The sequence below is a fragment of the Protopterus annectens genome, chromosome 2.part0, assembly GCF_019279795.1.
Source record: "Protopterus annectens isolate FY-2018-M chromosome 2.part0, PAN1.0, whole genome shotgun sequence".
Classification (NCBI taxonomy): Eukaryota; Metazoa; Chordata; order Ceratodontiformes; family Protopteridae; genus Protopterus; species Protopterus annectens.
In genome coordinates this window covers 905,617,819-905,623,777 of record NC_056728.1, presented here as the reverse complement: position 1 = coordinate 905,623,777, position 5,959 = coordinate 905,617,819, and positions in this window count along the sequence as shown.

The window sequence follows — 5,959 nt, the reverse complement described above, 5'->3', positions numbered from 1 at the left end:
GGCAGTTAAGCCAGAACCAGGATTGCAGCACCCCTTTGTAGGGTGGATAGTACTCTACACACCTGCAGAGTTTCAGCCTCCTAGCTTTTTCCTCTTGGAGAAAAAGTACTTTTCAGGGGTATTTTTTCTCTATGCAAAAACAGGCTTGAAATGCATAGAGAAAGCTAAAAACAATAAACGGTCATACTGAAACTGGCAGTTAAGCCAGAACCAGGATTGCAGTACCCTTTGTAGGGTGGATAGTACTCTACACACCTGCAGAGTTTCAGCCTCCTAGCTTTTTCCCTCTTGGAGAAAAACTAGTTTTCAGGGGTATTTTTTCTCTATGCAAAAACAGGCTTGAAATGCATAAAGAAAGCTAAAAACAATAAACGGTCATACTGAAACTGGCAGTTAAGCCAGAATCAGGATTGCAGTACCTCTTTGTAGGGTAGATAGTACTCTAAACACCTACAGAGTTTCAGCCTCCTAGCTTTTTCCCTCTTGGAGAAAAACTAGTTTTCAGGGGTATTTTTCTCTATGCAAAAACAGGCTTGAAATGCATAAAGAAAGCTAAAAACAATAAACGGTCATACTAAAACTGGCAGTTAAGCCAGAACCAGGATTGTGGCACCCCTTTGTAGGGTGGATAGTACTCTACACACCTGCAGAGTTTCAGCCTCCTAGCTGTTTCCCTCTTGGAGAAAAAGTACTTTTCAGGGGTATTTTTTGTCTAGGCAAAAACAGGCTTGAAATGCATAGAGAAGGCTTAAAACAATAAATGGTCATATTGAAACTGGCAGTTAAGCCAGAACCAGGATTGCAGTACCCTTTGTAGAGTGGATAGTACTCTACACACCTGCAAAGTTTCAGCCTCCTAGCTTTTTTCCTGTTGGAGAATAATTACTTTTCAGGTCTATTTTTTCTCTATGCAAAAACAGGCTTGAAATGCATAGAGAAAGCTAAAAAAATAAATGGTCATACTGAAACTGGCAGTTAAGCCAGAACCAGGATTGCAGTACCACTTTGTAGGGTGGATAGTATTCTACACACCTGCAGAGTTTCAGCCTCCTAGCTTTTTCCCTCTTGGAGAAAAAATATTTTTCAGTGCTATTTTTTCTCTATGCAAAAACAGGCTTGAAATGCATAGAGAAAGCTAAAAACAATAAACGGTGACACTGAAACTGGCAGTTAAGCCAGAACCAAGATTGCAGCACCCCTTTGTAGGGTGGATAGGACTCTACACCCCTGCAGAGTTTCATCCTCCTAGCTGTTTCCCTCTTGGAGAAAAAGTACTTTTCATGGGGATTTTTTCTCTATGCAAAAACAGGCTTGAAATGCATAGAGAAAGCTAAAAATAATAAACGGCCATATTGAAACTGGCAATTAAGCCAGAACCAGGATTGCGGTACCACTTTGTAGGGTGGATAGGACTCTACACACCTGCAGAGTTACAGCCTCCTAGCTTTTACCCTCTTGAGAAAAACTACTTTTCAGTAGTATTTTTTCTCTATGCAAAAACAGGCTTGAAATGCATAGAGAAAGCTAAAAACAATAAACGTTCATACTGAAACTGGCAGTTAAGCCAGAATCAGGATTGCAGTACCTCTTTGTAGGGTAGATAGTACTCTAAACACCTACAGAGTTTCAGCCTCCTAGCTTTTTCCCTCTTGGAGAAAAACTACTTTTCAGGGGTATTTTTCTCTATGCAAAAACAGGTTTGAAATGCATAGAAAAAGCTAAAAACAATAAAGGTCATACTGAAACTGGCAGTTAAGCCAGAACTAGGATTGCAGTACCACTTTGTAGGGTAGATAGTACTCTACACACCTGCAGAGTTTTAGCCTCCTAGCGTTTTCCCTCTTGGAGAAAAACTACTTTTCAGGGGGATTTTTTCTCTATACAAAAAAAGGATTGAAATGCATAGAGAAAGCTAAAAACAATAAACTGTCATACTGAAACTGGCAGTTAAGCCAGAACTAAGATTGTGGTACTTTTTGTAGGGTGGATAGTACTCTACACACCTGCAGAGTTTAAGCCTCCTAGCGTTTTCCCTCTTGGAGAAAAACTACTTTTCAGTGGTATTTTTCTCTATACAAAAACAGGCTTGAAATGCATAGAAAAAGCTAAAAACCATAAATGGTCATACTGAAACTGGCAGTTAAGCCAGAATCAGGATTGCAGTAACTCTTTGTAGGGTGGATAGTTCTCTGCACACTTGCAGAGTTTCAGCCTCTTAGCTTTTTCCCTCTTGGAGAAAAACTACTTTTCAGGGGTATTTTTTCTCTATGCAAAAACAGGTTTGAAATGCATAGAGAAAGCTAAAAACAATAAAGGTCATACTGAAACTGGCAGTTAAGCCAGAACTAGGATTGCAGTACCACTTTGTAGGGTGGATAGTACTCTACACACCTGCAGAGTTTCAGACTCCTAGCTTTTCCCCTCTTGGAGAAATAACACTTTTCAGGGCTATTTTCTCTAGACAAAAACAAGCTGGACATACATAGAGAAAGCCAAAACAATTACATGGTCATACTGAAAGTGGCCGTAAAGCCAGACGCAGGATTGCAGTACCCTTTTGTAGGGTGGATAGTACTCTACCTACCTGCATAGTTTCATCCTCCTAGCTCTTAGAGTTTCCCATCTTGGAGAAATACCAGTTTTCATGGCTATTTTTCTCTATGGAGAAACGGGCTGGAAATCTATAGAGAAAGCTAAAACCAATAAATGGTCATACTGAAAGTGGCAGTTAAGCCACAGCCAGGATTGCAGTACCTTTTTGTAGAGTGAATAGTATTCTGCCTACCGACAGAGTTTCAGCCTCCTAGCTTTCCCCTCTTGGAGAAAAAGTACTTTTCAGGGGTATTTTTTGTCTAGGCAAAAACAGGCTTGAAATGCATAGAGAAGAATTAAAACAATAAATGGTCAGATTGAAACTGGCAGTTAAGCCAGAACCAGGATTGCAGTACCCCTTTTTCGGGTGGATAGTACTCTACACCCCTGCAAAGTTTCAGCCTCCTAGCTTTTTTCCTGTTGGAGAAAAAATACTTTTCAGGGATATTTTTTCTCTATCCAAAAATAGGCTTGAAATGCATAGAGAAAGCTAAAAACAATAAACGGTCATACTGAAACTGGCAGTTAAGCCAGATCCAGGATTGCTGTACCACATTATAGGGTGGATAGTACTTTACACACCTGCAGAGTTTCAGCCTCCTAGCTTTTTCCCTCGTGGAGAAAAAATACTTTTCAGTGGTATTTTTTCTCTGTGCAAAAACGGGCTTGAAATGCATAGAAAAAGCTAAAAAAATGATCATACTGAAATTGGCAGTTAAACCAGAACCAGGATTGTGGTACCCATTTGTAGGGTGGATAGTACTCTACACACCTGCAGAGTTTCAGCCTCCTAGCTTTTTCCCTCTTGGAGAAAAACTACTTTTCAGGGGTATTTTTTCTCTATGCAAAAACAGGCTTGAAATGCATAGAGAGTGTAATCCATATTTATTGAACTCAACACACAAAACAATACATAATTAAATGCAACTCATCACAAAATACAACAGAAAAGAATTACAAAGATAATATAGGATACTAATGTCTATTTAGAAAATAGAGGAGTGCAGGAAAAGCCTGCACCGTCAGTGTCCAGCACCAGTCTGCAAAGTCACACAATCAAAGGACAAAGCAGCCTGAAAAATGGCCAGTCCAACAAAAGTCCCAGTGAAAGTCAAAGGCCAATATCCATATGGAAATCCAAAAGAAAACCTACAAAAAGATGGACAATGCAATGAAATACAATTGACATAAGCTGGAACAGAGAACCGCAACAGAAAAGCAATTACAACAATAAAAATCATTCAAGTCATTTCACAAAATGTCAGAAACCAAAAAGTCTCAGCAGAAATATCCAAACAGGAAGGCAAATCCAGGGTAGAAATCCATGCAAGAGTAATAAAAAAGTTAACCGTGATCTGCCTCCGCATCATCCATGACAGAGGCCTTCTCTGACTGATGCATCTTCCGGGCAGTCTTATTCCGGGAAGGGCGCTCCCTCCACTGAACCTTCACCAATCCACCTGTAGAAGCCACATCAGTAGAAGAGGAATCCGTAGTGTGGTCAACCTCCAGAGGGATCGGCAACAAAGCGACCTCTGCGTCCTCAGGCAAGGGCGTGGAAGTCACCTCACGATCATATTGAAGATCTGCAGACTGGAGATCCATCACCACTGGTGCAGAAGGAGTGGAAAGGTCCACAGTAACCATAGGAGGAGGTGGAACAGCAGCCGTCTCTGGGGCCCCCAACTCAGGCGACTGAGCCTCCACATCATGCGCCACTTCCAAAGAGACCATAGAAGAAGAAGCAAGGTCATCCTCAACCAACTTGCCCGACCATTGCAATTTTTCCTCTGCAGACACCTGCTCGAGTGACACGTCGCTATCAACAGCACCTACCTCAGCCGTCATCACACCTGGAGACATCATATTGTCACATCTCGACCAATGGTGGTGCCCGGAGCAAAGGACACAGCTGGACGGACACTCTCTAGCAAAGTGGTCCCGGAGACCACACCAGGAACACCTCTGCGTAGGGCACTCCATAACCAAATGATCGAATGCTCCACAAAAGTAGCAGGTACGAGGCTGCCCCGTATAGCGCAGGACTCCCCTCTGACCCATGATGAAGCAGACCCCAGGGATGTGTACAGGGCCAGAGTCCTCAATGCGAACGTCTGCCCATATAACCCAGCCTGTGTCCCAAACTCCCCCGGCCTCCGGGTCACGGGATTTTTCAATGGAGAGCACCTTGTCCACATAACGCCGAAGAAAGCACTCGATCCCTTGCGTGTCCACATAAATGGATCGAAAATGTAGGGTAATGCACCTCCGAAACTGGGTGTTAAGTTCTGAGATGGAAAAAGCCGCAACAATGGGGTCATCTCCCCTAGCCAGGAAACAGGACTGAAATTTAAGAGCCATCGATTGGGACTCAAAAACGCATGTCACTCCCTGCCCCAATGCGTGATGGCACAAATAGAAGGAAGCGTAAATCCCATGGGACACAAAAGACCAGTCCAAATTTCTGCCCTGGTAGTGGGCCGACCCGAAACAGTCTGTACTTTAATGGACGGCTTATGGATAATCCGTACTCTCGGCGTTGGTGCATAATTCCCTTCAAGCAGTGGCGGGGCAGCAACGCCAGCATAACTCTGTGCCTGGTCACCCTCAACAGCCCGAGGCACTGATGAAATGGTAGACACAGCAGGTCCCAAAGTGACAGCAGCAAGTACCTCAGCCATCCTCCTGTGCTTGGGTAATCGTTCTACGGCTCCCAAAGAGGGCCCGTCATCCTCACCCCCTCTTTTCAACACCGCTGCCTGACTCCCACCTAAGGGAGGGAGAACCTTCTGGAGAGGCTGCTGGAACTGCAAATCCACAGGAGGGGGAGTCTACCCCTTGTCCACCGAAGTAGAAGGAGAAGTACCACAAACCCTTATCATAGATGCACCTTACTGAGGAGGCCGGTGTAACACCGCAGCCTCTGCCAAGCCATAATCCGAACGAAACACATCCTCCGTGCCATCCGAGGCACTCCAAGATGAATATAACTGCTGGCTACAGCACTCCTCCTCTACCTGTAGCTGCGAAAACAGCTCCTCAGACCACTCTTGTCACAACTCAGACATCAAATGGTGCAAGGTAGTTTCCCCCGCACAGAGCTGCAACTGGCCCAACCTCTTCTTCTGGAGTCTGGTGAACAGCCCCTCCATATCCTCCAAATTCCAGGAGCCCGTAAGGAGCCCAGATGAGCCAGATCCAGAATACCCGCCAGCAGGAGATGGAAAACCCCCAACAGCAGCCTGTCGTCCAAAGTCCCCATTCAACCTTCCAGAAGACCCAGCAACTGCCCCCTTAGCTGGAGGTAAAATGGGGGAAACCCCCGTCACACATCGGTGACATCTGTGGCCCCACTGGGCCCTTCCTT